This window comes from Lycorma delicatula, chromosome 12 (genome assembly GCF_047948215.1).
Source record: "Lycorma delicatula isolate Av1 chromosome 12, ASM4794821v1, whole genome shotgun sequence".
In the NCBI taxonomy this organism is placed as follows: domain Eukaryota; kingdom Metazoa; phylum Arthropoda; class Insecta; order Hemiptera; family Fulgoridae; genus Lycorma; species Lycorma delicatula.
The window spans coordinates 40,280,982-40,295,255 of NC_134466.1; the positions used below are offsets into that span (position 1 = coordinate 40,280,982).

Below are 14,274 nucleotides of genomic sequence, written 5' to 3' on the forward strand. Positions count from 1 at the left end.
TTTTTATAATTATTCATCTTGCTTTACTATTTATTTTTAGAAAAAAAATTATACACAAATAATTATATATGTACCTGATTGCAAATTGTTTTTTTATATAATTTTAGTTTATATCATTAAAATGATACTTACAAATTCGGTTGAGGTCTCATTTCATAGCAAAACATATCAAGTTTAGACTCGCCTAGTTTATTAATACCGAATTTAGACACCAGTGTTGTTAAAAATGGATAAATTTATTGGTGCGGAACGTGCTTGCTGTGTGTTTTGGTTTCACAATTTGCAGCCAGCAATTTCAGTTCAACGTAATTTTCGTAGAATACGGTAGGGAGCATACTATTTTTACTCTTGACACCAAATCATCGTTGAAACGGGTTCATCTTATTCCAGAAAGAACGGTCCGTTCTTCTTCCAGGAGACTATCGTAAATGACTATCGTTTATCTGGATATGTTTCAAAATTGGACGTTATTAGTATAATAAAAACGGGACACCACTTCACTACTGCCTAGAAGTTCGAGTTTTTCTTTATACTCGATTCCTAGATCGGTGGATCAGTCGTGAAGGTCCAATTGCACGACCACCTCACTCCCCAGATTTGACCCCGCTAGACTTCTTCTTATGGGGTTTCTTTAGGGTTTATGTACCACCTTTGCCGGGTAATACTGTTAAGCTAAGTCTTCAAATTAACACCGCAGCTTCAGAGGTAACGCCCGACTTGCTGGCTACAGTCTGGAATGAAATTGACTTTAGGTGGGATGTATTGTCGCATTACAAATGGAAACCATGTCGAACCAAAGTCAATGTTAGGTGAAAAATTTGATGTGATTTTCTATTAAATGAGACCTCAACCTAATCTGTAAGTTATTTCAACAATATAAGCTTTTAAGATTAAGGAGTCGTTTTTAAATCATCCGGATACCGTATAATTATATATATATATATATATATATATATATATATATATATATATATAAAATAACATTTCGTGAATCATTCATAATCAATATCCAGCAAAAACTATTGAAAATAAAGTGATTAAAATTTGTATCTGCAGTGTAAGAGAGGATTTTAATTCCGAGGTTAAACAGTTAAAATGGAGTAACAAAGAAATTTACTCTGTTTTTTTTTAATTTCTCGTTAACAAATGAAGATATCAACTTCATTTTTGGTGGGTGTAATCTTCATGTGAATACCTAAAAACCAATTTCTAGCTTTTTGCGATTCGAGTTTGAAAGGAGTACAAATATAATAATATATAATTGGGACTGCAAATATTTTTCAGATAAATATTTAAAATCAATTTTCGGTTTATTTTAATCTCGATTTTTTTTAAAGGATTCGACAATGTATGGCGGGGCAGGTTAACCAACACAACCACTGTCACTATTACTGTATATCTGAAGCGACTGGCTGTTTCCGGTTACTTGACTGAAAAATATAAAATAAAAAAAATTGACTGCAACGGGAAATACAGGTAAACAGTAACCATATAGAGAGGACGAAGCTGCGACGGGGATTCTAATGTGTGTGTGTGTATATATATATATATAAATTCTTGTAAGATTTTATACATAAAAATTTTTGTAAATGTAAACTATATATATATATATATATATATATATACACATACATTCTGTAACTACGTATTTTGCAAGCATAATACCGTTAAAGAATTCAATAATATGAATACATAAATTTAATATTATTTCCTGGAATCCGTTTACTTTAAAACTATGCAACCAACAAGTCTTTACGTTATATTTCCTTTAAAGTAGTTTCGCTCAAGAGTCAAAAAAATTTTCCAACGTTTAAAGCTTTTGAAAATATCTCTAGAACTTATTCTTTGAACTTTGTTCAGTTCCTTTATTCCATTCACGATTAATATAACCTTTCTCGGTTCTTATTTCGAAAGCGTACACATTCCTCAATTTTCATTTTCTATATTACTAATATTATTATGTAAATTATTTATGGATTAACTAATAATATACAACATCAAACTGCTAATGTGATTATATTTAAACTTATCTTACTTTATCATAGTTATATCGCTGGCTGTGTACTAATCAGTGCAGTCAATTATTTCAATCGTGTACTACTATAAAATCGCTTGTATACGTTATTTTCATACGAAATAGATTTGATCGACTTAAATTGTGAGGTGCCGGATAAACAACTATTCATTTTTTTAAAAATGAAATGAATTTTACATAATGCTAGGTTTTGTGTTCAGGGACATGAAATGTCTCTTTCATTAAGCGAAAAAGAAGATAAACAGTGATGTACAAAAGAGAATAATCACAGTTCTGCTCGTTTAAGAAACGGTACGTTTGCAATACAGCAAACAGAAGTTGTTTATTTCTTGTACGCATGGAGTAGAGAATATACTGGTTTTAAGTATTTTAACGAAGAATTTCGTACGAGCAGTGCTGCTGTAACCGATTAAACAAATTTCCTAAGAGAAGTGCGCGCGGATATGTTAGGCTATTAACCTGTAATAATAGGCGGGAGGGAATAGTTTGAATGTTGAAATTAACGAATCTCTTTTTTCAAGGCGAAAATACAATATGGGGTCGGTTTATTTTCAGAAGTGGGTATTTGCGGGAATTTGCAAAGAAATAACAAAACGGTTTCGTAAATGCGATCCCTGACCGAACGAATGACACGTTACTAAGTGTTATAAAGCAGTGTATTAGACTTCTCTCTCTTTTTCCTGTTTAGCCTCCGGTAACTACCGTTTAGATAATTCTTCAGAGGATGATATGTATGAGTGTAAATGAAGTGTAGTCTTGTACATTCTCAGTTCGACCATTCCTGAGATGTGTGGTTAATTGAAACCCAACCACCAAAGAATACCGGTATCCACGATCTAGTATTCAAATCCGTGTAAAAATAACTGGCTTTACTAGGACTTAAACGCTGTAACTCTCGACTTTCCAAATCAGCTGATTTGGGAAGACGCGTTAACCAACCCGATGGGTCAGTGTATTAGACTTGGGGCGAACCCAGTGGTGAACTCGTCATCGCAAATGAAATGATTTTGAAGTCGAGAGTTCTAAGGTTCAATTTCAAGTAAAGGCAGTTACTTTTATAAAGATATCAATACTAAATCGTGAATACCGGTGTTTTTTTTGGTGTTGGATTTCAATTTACCACACATTTCAGGAACGGTCGACCTGAGGCTGTACAAGACTACACTTCATTTATACTCACACATATCATCCTCATTTATCCTATGAAATAATACCTTACGGTTGTTCCGGAGGCTAAACAGAAAAAGAGAAAGAGACCTGGGACGAACATAATTTCTGACTGCTGGGGAAGTTACGATGATATATCTAATTTACAAGGAAACTAAAATTTTAATCACGCGATTAAACTTACACTATTAAGAGGTTAATAATTATTAATAAATCAATACATTTAAATTAAAAAAAATATTATGCGAACCAATCTGCCCTTCCCCTAAGATCCAAATATTTCATTAACTAAAATTCTATTTGGCTATAATTCTGGAACCAATGAAAATAAGTATGATATATCGTTGAAAAGCTCTCAATGAAGGCTTATTACTGCAGTTAAAAAAAATTCAACATCCAAATTTTTTTTGGATTTGGGGCGTTTCTGGACACTTTTGGTTCATCAAAAGAGCATGTGCACAACTAGAAGTTACAACAGTAGTAAATTCAAAATTTCGACATTCGACAGCTAATCGTTTTTGAGTTATACGAGATGCATACGTACATACGTCACGCAGAAACTAGTCAAAATGGATTCAGGGATGGTCAAAATGGATATTTCGGTTGAAATCTGGAAATATTTCGCTATCACAATACCTCCTTTACTTCGTAAAAGGAAGTAAATAAATAAATAAACAAAAAATTCAACGCCGGATGAATGCTGCCAATTTATGAAATGATTAATTCCCTTGTCACGATTAGCATTTAAAAAGAAAAAAAAGACTAAAGCGTAGAGGAAAATCACTTTTCTTTCATACCTCATTTGCTGAGTTTCAACTACTACGTTTTTCTCTTTCACAAGAAGCAAATGTCATCTACAATAAGCTACTGCTTTTTTCCTTAAAATGTTTTTAATAAAACTTGTTGCTTGCGCGTTTAGGATGAATAATTTTGTATATATTTCATGAATGGTGCAATCATTTCGTAGTTACAAGAGTATAAATATAAAATCTAAGCAAATTACTTTCTCCTAATGTACAGTAGACGGGTAAAAGATATATATATATATAATATGATAAGAAAAACATTTACAAAAATCTTCTGATTTTAAATAAATTTAATAAAACACAATTTTTTTTTACAAAAAAAAATAATAAACCTTACGTAAATTTGCGAATGCATTGAAATATTTTTCCAATAGAAATTCAAATGTGAGCAATACGATTGCCATAAAATATACATAAAATAAGGTTGAGTACAGTACGTCTTCTCTTTTTTTTTACTTTACATTTTATTATTAAACCCAAGAGAATTCATACTTTGACATTTCATGTTTTCTACGAAATAACACACACTCACATATAGATAAATAAAACACAAGCCAAATAAATAATCTTCATGGGGGAATGTCAACCATCTTTCATCTGGAAATTACAAACTTTGATTCTGGGTCATAATTTGTATTTTTCATACGTTAAACATTTTTTAAATCATATTCCCATGAACAAATTAAAATTTTATGTTGTAAATTAATCGTGAAATATATTATCTGTAATTGGGTATATAAGTAAATTAAAAAATTACTTGGGCAGTTGTGCGCAAGAAGAATAACTTTTCGTTATTTTATTTTGTTTTAAAAGGTATCAAGTCATTTTAATCTAAAATTTTACAAAAAGTGAGAAAACCAAAAGGAAATTTTTTTAGGTAGATTTCATAAGAACACTACCTATTGTAACGTGTACCATGATTCGACTTCCGGAAAATTTCGATATATCTTCGCATTTCACATCTCCCAGACCTCAAAACCACCGTCAGTTCAAAAGTTTATATATACATTTTTATATATATATATATATATATATATATATATATATTTCACTTTCTTTTGGACATGATAACAGCCGTAATTTTAAGCCAATCGCTTTCAAATTGATACATAAAATATAACGACCCAAAATCTCTGTTGTTAATGGGCAAAATCGGGGTAGAAATTGGAAGGGTTTTTCGAAAAAAAAACAAAATATCGCTACAACTTTCTTATTACGTAAAATAACGAATTCATTTAAAGTTCCTACGATTTTTTGGATAAGAGCCTAAAACTTATCTAAATAAAGTTTTTTGATATCACCAACCATTGGAACAAGGGGTTGAAAAGATGGGGGGTTTCGAAGATAAAAATTCATACCTTCCTCAATAGACATAATACCGAATCGGTTTAAAGTGGTTGTTAGTCCGCTAAACATTACCTAAAACTTTTGTGCAAACAACTTTTGATATGACCAATCGTTACGGTACAGAATGACCAAAATATTGCTGGAATTGTAAGATGGGGCTTGTTGTATGCTAAACATGAAAACTTTTTTCACATGCAACCATTGTCGTATCGACTAAATTTGAAGTTTTTCTCAACTTTAAGGTGGAAATCTTTTTTTCCCCTTATTAGCACAGGTGAAATCTATCTCTGCCATCCGGCGTGCCGAAAGGGATTTTTTTTAATATTAAAGAATATTTTTTGTTTATAACAGAATTAAATACCTGTAACTTAATTAAATAATTAAAATATTTATTTTATTATATACAATAATCACAATGTTTGAAATGATTTATTCGAAAATTTATGTTTAGAATTTTGTTTTTGTAAATTACTAATTACCTATTGGTAAATAATTAACAGTTAAAATATTTATAAAAAGAAACGTCAACGTTGAAACTTATAGCATCATAACAACAAACGCTTCTAACTTGCTCCGCTCAAATATTTTCTACATTAAATTAATCGTAACTCAAGAACAACTCAACCAATTTTCATCAAATTTTCACATGCATAATTTCAGATACACTACCACAGAATACATAAATTTCAAGGAAATTGATGTAGTAGTTTTGGAACATTTTTAGCCACAAAATTTTTTTACATACTGTCAAATAAAAACCGCCTTGGTGCCATACCTTAATTAAGTGTATTTATTCTGTGTATTATACTTGCTGGTTCATATTTCGTTGTAAATAAAAATACATTGTTCAGTTATTTTTACAGAACGTATTTTCGTAAGTTATAATGATTATTATATATATTAACATATTTAAGATTTAATTTAATGCGTACGTTACATTGTTGAAGAATATGTGTAATTTACTTGTTAACTGCATGAAGTGTAAATTTTGACTAAACAATATTAGAATTGTAAGACACAGTAATATGATTCTTCGAACGATGATCAGAGACTGACAGAATCTAGTGGGGAGCCGGCTTATATAGTGTAGATGGAGCCGAGTGAACCACCAGGAGCTGTGTGAATCATCAGGAGCCGAATGAACCAGCAGGAGCTGTGTGAATCATTAGGAGCCGAGTGAATCGGCACGTTAGGAGCTGTGTGAATGGTACGGAGTTGCGTTTGAGCATACTTCCCGCCAAAATCATATGATGATTTTGTTATAATATCAAAATTAAAACGATAATTCTTGAATTTTAATATTAATATGATAAATGTAAATGAATGTATTATATACAATGTAGTCAAAGAATAAATAATATAATATACAATGCTGCATAGATTATGCCATATTACAAAATAATAAACAAAGTTTAAATGTGAATATCTCTTAAATATAATACTACAATTAAATTATTGACTTTAAAATCACTTAAAATTGGATTCATACTCATTTCATACGAAGTAGAATAATGGTTATGTCAAGCGTAATGGTAATATACCTCATTTGTATCTTCTTAATGTGTAAAAAATATCAATCAATATATTGAATGATTGAATAAATAATCTCTAGTGTCGTAAACACCTTGAATAAACGAGTAAATAGTCTCTAGTAAAATCTTAGTACAATACAAGAAATTGAATCAAACAAGTGATTTGGTGACCAAGCCAAATCGTATTAGTTGTGTGTGTATGTTACATGCATGTGTGCACGTATGTAGTATAGTAACTGTAGACTCTAATGGTAAGAGCTAAAGGAACATATTTCAATTATAGGCCAATAAAATTAGATTTTTACCTGCCAAAATTAACTTCCGTTAGGTAACACATGTAAAAAATAGGAAAAATTTCGTAGAATTGAATAAACTACTTTTCCGCATAATTCAAAATGGCGTCCAAAGTTGGCGAAAAACAGTTTTTTCGTTTTAAAGAAAAACTAGACGTTTTACAAAAACAACTTCAAATAAAAGTAGTAGAACCTTTTGAAAAAAAATGTAAGCCCTGCCCAATATCAATTGATCAACAAATAAAATAGTTACTGCAAAAAAAAACCCCGATACACTTCGACTTGGCGTCCTCAGCTAGTCTGTCAACCGACGAGTCGAGGTCTCTCTCCGACCACCACGCGCATCAACGTGCCGAATAGGATAAGTATTTTCCAGGGTCCAACAAAATTTAGCTTAATGTGAAGAAAACTAAATCGATCGCTGCGGAATAATTTTTATATTAAAGTACAAATATTCAAGTACAACTGTGCAAATTTCAGACCTTAATATTGACAAATGAGGTCGTAAAAATGTTTCGAAAAAAAATTACCTTGGCTCCAAAAGGTCGTAAAAAGTTTTTTTTTTTTTAAATTCGTAGAGAAATGGTTGAGATCGAATAGCATTAATACCATTTCAATGGAATTCCAGCTTTAAAAAATAATTAAATAATAACTAATAACAAAATAATTATTAATAATAATTAAAGTTAATTAATAAGTTAATATTAAGTTAATTAATAATAATTATTAGTTATTAATTGATAATAATTAATAATAATTAAATAATTACGAGTAAGATAAGTTTTTTAGAGCCAAAAAAAAGTTGATGTTTTGATCGATTTTTAGAATATTTGCAATTGTTTTTCAATACGTTCACTAATTTCATACGTTAACACAACTCTTAAAGAAACTTTTCAGCCCCGGATGGGTCATGTAGGCTCATTACAGTATGAGTTATTCGAATTTTAAGAAAACGTCTTTTTTCGAAAAATTCAATTTTTGCAAAAACTATTGAATATTTTGCAAAAGTCGAAAAAATTACTCGCCAAGAACTACACATTCTGGAAGTTACGTCAAAAAATATATTTTCATTTTAAACATATTAATAATTGAAGTAAACGATATTTTTTTAGCGATTTTTTTGCAATAAGTATAATTTGTTGATCAACTGACATCGGATAGGACTTACAAGTTTTATTTCAAAACGTTCTACAATTTTTATTTGAAACCTTTGTAAAACGTTTAGTTTTTCTTTAAAACGAAAAAACTGTTTTTCGCCAACTTTGGACGGCATTTTGAAAATTATGCGGAAAAGTAGTTTATTCAATTCTACGGAAGTATTCCTATATTTTACACATCTTACCTAACGAAAGTTAATTTTGACAAAAAAACGAGGTATTTTCGGCAATTTGATTGGCCTATTAGTTAATATGAATATGCAAAATGAGTTACGAACAATTATACAAAATTTATGAGCATATCAATAATCATATTTTTGAAAAAAGCAAAAAATGAAATTACAATAGAATATAAATATCAAATCAATCGTATTACGAGATACAAATTAAATGAAATTGTAACAACAATAAAGAATGCAAATAATAAACTAAATCATTAAATTGGTAGTAAACAAGTCATTTATCCACAAGCCATCAAAACTGATCATTAAAGTACCTAAATCACCATTATTACTAGGATGTCAGAAACTGAATGTGTTACTTGCACAATGTAGATAACTTGACAGGATAACTAGAATAACTGTAGTTGTGGATAATTTTCGCAATATGGATGTGTGTGATGCTTCCAATGCATGATGAAGTATTCTCGTTGGGGATCAACAATAAATCTCCAGCAGAATGGTTATGTGATAAACGGCGTTGCTGCAGATGGATTGCACGACATTTTGAAGTAGTTGCAAACGGCCTAAGCGGTTAATTGGAATTTTTTTTAGGTAACTCTCTCTCTCTCTCTCTTTCCTGTTTAGCCTCCGGTAACTATCGTTTAGATAATTCTTCAGAGGATGAATGAGGATGATATGTATGAGTGTAAATGAAGTGTAGTCTTGTACATTCTCAGTTCGACCATTCCTGAGATGTGTGGTTAATTGAAACCTAACCACCAAAGAACACCGGTATCCACGATCTAGTATTCAAATCCGTGTAAAAATAACTGGCTTTACTAGGACTAGGTAACTTGGATTCAGGTAAAGAGACGAACGGACATACAATGAAACAGTGTGCCAGTAATAGTGATTCTAAAGTTAAAACTGGATATAAATTACGAACGATATTTTATCCCAACAGAAATCGAAACCGTTGTGAGAAAAGACTTGACTAGGTGTATGAATCTTTTGAATCCTATAATTGCCTCTACTGAATCCGTATGAATAGCCTTGGTAGCAAGACATTTAAAGATCTACATAAACCTTATTCAAAGTTTTAGATCTCTGCCTGCCATGATGAATCATAATTGAGCCGCCATTGTCTACTGTGCAAGAAGAAAATGTTCGGTAAGGGAATTACTATAAAAGGTGGTGGCTGACCAAGTTGTTGAACCTAAGTTCTAGACCTCTGCCCACCATGATGAATCACAATTGGACAGATTGAATTATGGTACTATTTATAAATGATAAATCATTAACAGGTTCATTAGCGTCAAAACCTAGTAAACTTCCAGAATCATTAAAATACCAACCACTCAATTTAACTTTAAACACAACAGAATCATACTGCAATTTATAGTGCAATATAATATTTATAATAACAGGTTATAATAACAGTTTTATTATAAAACTTACTATCTCTGTATGCTATTAAAAATCCTTTGAATAGTTTTGGCGATCTGATTGTTTACCATCAAACACTAACTCTAATCTAAAGTCTACAATTACCTAATGTCTTATTAATATAGTCAACAATTCTGTAACACGATCACCATCTTTGTTTTTTTTTATTTTCTAGTGTATAAGTTTTAGAAGCACCGAAAGAACTGACAATCAGGTGGTTGATGAAAATTAGGAAAACTATTAAGAATTTTGTAAACAAATCTTGAATCAACTGAACAGATATACTGTGTGTGTATACTGTGATGACATTTGAAAAATGATTCTTCTTTTATGTTATTTAAAGATATCAATGATATTTTAACGAATAAATAAACAACAGGTGTGTAAGCCTTCTTTAATATTTCTAATAAGTCTGAATTATTACAAAATCATTTGTCTTGTAATAAATGTTACAATTATATAAAGAAATCCCTTAATAGCATTTATTGCAATAGGATGGCTTTCAATGTATCATAATTGCCAATAACAGTAAATGATTAGCATTAAGAAATCGTTTATGTTCATCAGACTACAACTGTACATCTTAAATTTACTCCAAACAGTTTAAATTGATTGACATAGTTACACAGTCTTTGGTTTTTTAAACGAATCAAAATATTGAGCTAATAGTTTTATTAATGATTCCAGTTGCTTATGTTGTTGATGAATCTATTTAAGTATTAACATTAAAAAATGGAATACAAATGATTTAAATATACAAATCCAACCTGTTGTTTCTAGTATATTATTTTTGTAATTCAACTCCTGCTTTTCATTGCTATTATTATCAGAAATACCATTATAATTCTCTCAAAGAGATTCTGTATAATTCATTACACAAATTTTTTTATTATCATAATAACAGAATGACTTTTTTTTGTTATTAATTAAATATGACCTACTCAAATTATATATGATTATGTCAAATTAAGTGACTGATTATAAATATAAATAATTTTAGAAGCACCGAAAGAATTGACAATCAGGTGGTTGATGAAAATTAGTAAAACTATTAACTATTAGTTATCTCTGATAACTAATGATGCAGTTTGATTTATATTTCTACTGGTATTTGAAATAAAATAACCGTCATTAAAATGACGATTTTCTTTTAGATCTAAATAACTTTGCATTTTTTATAATCAACTTGATGTATATTATTGCAGTTTCAAAATCATATATTTTTTTTTATTATTCTCATTATTTTTAGTATTAAATTTCCCTGATTAATAAATGAACAAATATTATTTATAAATTTAAATCTATTATTTTATATATTTTCATTGGTACCATTAACAACTGTTTTTTTAACTTCATCCATTTTTCTTTTAATGATGAGTTATTTATTTTAAAATAAAGTAATGGTTTTAGAGTTGTTTTAATATTTAACTCGTTTAAACTCCCATAAATTGCAATTTAAGTTGTGTTTAAAGATTGCCATATCTTCAAACACAGTACATTTCAAATTTTAATCTTACATTGATGTCAACATTTCCTTTACCTTTTTAATTGTCATTTGAGATGTTTCAATAAAACTATTATAAATCTTTGTTGAATACTGAAAATAACCTGACAAAATCTTATAGTATTCATTAGTATATTCATTGTTAGATCCTTGATCTGTAATCCATACAATGAATTTGATAATTCAGATTTTAACAAATGATTATTTGGTATAACGGTGTATAAATGATAGCTTTCACTCAATCATAAATAAATTCTATTAGTAGATCACGATTATACTTCATCAGACTCATTCATAGTTTTAATGGAGTCTTTTATCATTAATTTTTTACCTTATTGTTAATTCATTACAACCGTTTTCTTTTGCCCATAATGAACCTCCAAAGAATGTTTTTCCTTTATTGTTATCTAAATAAATAAGCAGATAAAATACTCCAACTCCATAGCCACACAATGTTAAGCTTTAAATTAAATTTTAAAGCAGATAAAAGATTATTGTCTTTAATGTTTATATCGTTGAAAATGATGCGGATTCAAACAATATGGTTAATTCAATAAAAACCTTACATTAATATTTCTTACATTATTGTAGATATATAAAGACTGAAAATAATATTTCATCATAAAAGGTATTTCTAAAATTTAATAAAATAGATTTTTATTTTGTGTCCTCAACAGCAAAATGTAATTTATATTTATTGTTAATGAATAGAAGACATTTAACAACTCTATAATAGTTTTTCTTTAAACCAATGGAATTCGATAAAGTCATTTCAGTCACCCTTGCCATTTCTGTCAATATCAAATATACGATTGTGCTCGGTACCGGTTTAGACAATTTATACGTATAAATCAATAAATTAATATTAGCATTTTTTTCTATCTTCTCTGTAATTGAATTTTTCTATCTTGATCAAAATGTTTTCATTCTAAATTATTCTCTTTATTTATACTACGTTTGAATCATGTTTTTAATTTTGAAATAGGTATAGGATTACAATATTGAATATTTGAAGGAAATAAATTTGTCTGAAGAAAACTTGTTTGCAAATAATATCCAAGGACTTAAGTGTATTAAGTTCATACTCAATACACCTGGTTTAATTTTAATGTGATCTCTTTTCTGTTTCAAGCAAGAAAACCTGTCTCAATAAGTTACTATTAGTTTGTTTTGAATCGCTGTTTAATGTGGTTATAACAAGAAATCTGTTTCTGAATTATAGTGCATGACATGACAATAATTACGATGGCATAAATTACTACTGTAGAAAGGACAGTTAATTTAAAATATTCCTTTGATGGTAGTATTTAGTCCTGAATTGTTATAAACTAGTTGATTAATATTATCTACAATACTTGAAAAACACTTTGAGAGAATAGTTGAAATAATGTTAAATTTCAAGTACCCTTCTTCACTTACTTCACAATTAAATTAAGGTTAATGAAAATACCTCTCTGTATAGCAGCAACTGCTCTTTCATGATAATAATATTAATAAAGATAAATTAAATGTACATAAATTAAAATGATATAATTATATGAATTGTTGTGAAACCAATTGTAGTGTTGATTAATGTCTGTACCTCTGTATCTCCAATAATTCCTTACTCTGCTATTAATCAAAAATTAAAGTATCAAATTGTAGAACCTTCAATATTCACGGTTAGAGGACCAAAAATAAGTCAAATAAAAACCGCCTTGGTGCCATACCTTGGTTAGGTGTATTTATTCTGTGTATTAATCTTATTGGTTCATATTTATTGGATCATTATATATTAACATACTTCAGATTTAATTTAATGTGTACGTTAAATTATTAAAGAATATGTGTAATTTACATGTTAACGGTATGAAGTATAAATTTCGACTAAACAACATTAGAATTGTAACACACACAAATGAGTCTTCAAACAATGGTCAGAAACTGACAGAATCTAGTGCGGAGCCGGCTATATCTAGTGTATAGTGTAGATGGAGCCAAGTGAACCGCCAGGTGTGAACCATCAGGAGCCGAGTGAATCGTCAGGAGCTGTGTGAATGGTACAGAGTTGCGTCTTTATATATATCTCTTTATTTAAATAAAGAAACCCCAGTTAAAGTGAATGGTGTTTTTGTACTCCTCATACCTCAAAATGTACAGAAAATTCATTTTTACTTCCCACTCACGCCATACGACCAAAAGTAATACCGTACTTTTCTTCGAAAAGTTGGTAGTGAATCATAAAATGATTCACTACCAACTCAAGAACGACTCAACCAATCTTCATCTAATTTTCACATGCACAACTTCAGATACACTACCACAACATACATATATTTCAAGTAAATTTATCCAGTAGTGTTGGAGAAATTTGACCACAACACTTTATACATGCCTCTTTATATATATATATATATATATATATATATATATATATATTTATTATGCGGTTTCCATTTAAAGGTTACGCGATATAGAGGCTCCTAAGCCTGGTTTGTCATTTTTTGACACTCTTCACGGTGGTGGTCGTTTAATACGGCATGAAGCCGTTTTCTTACACCCTGTGGGGTAAGGTCCTCTCGGCAGATGTTCCGGAGATGGCCGTGTTCGGACACAGCCGATCTCCCGAACAGTCTGCGTGCCTGCTCCACCCCCACCTTGGATACGGTGTGTAGTAGTCCCGCATCGTAGCGAAGAGTGACGTTTCTGACGTACCACGGTGCTCCAAATATCGTCCGCAACGCTATGTTTTGGACGGCTTCTAATTTCTTTTGAAGCGTGGAGTTCAACAAAGCTTCCCATGCCGGGTAAGCATATGTTAGAATCGGCAGGACGTATAGCCGAAAA

General features: G+C 30.0%; 1 protein-coding gene across 1 annotated transcript in view; it reads right to left on the bottom strand.

Annotated features, from left to right (window-relative positions):
* The window catches only part of Mid1 (calcium-permeable channel component Mid1), a 308,399-nt gene that overhangs the window by 270,622 nt on the left and 23,503 nt on the right, over window positions 1-14,274 (bottom strand). The window lies entirely within an intron of this gene.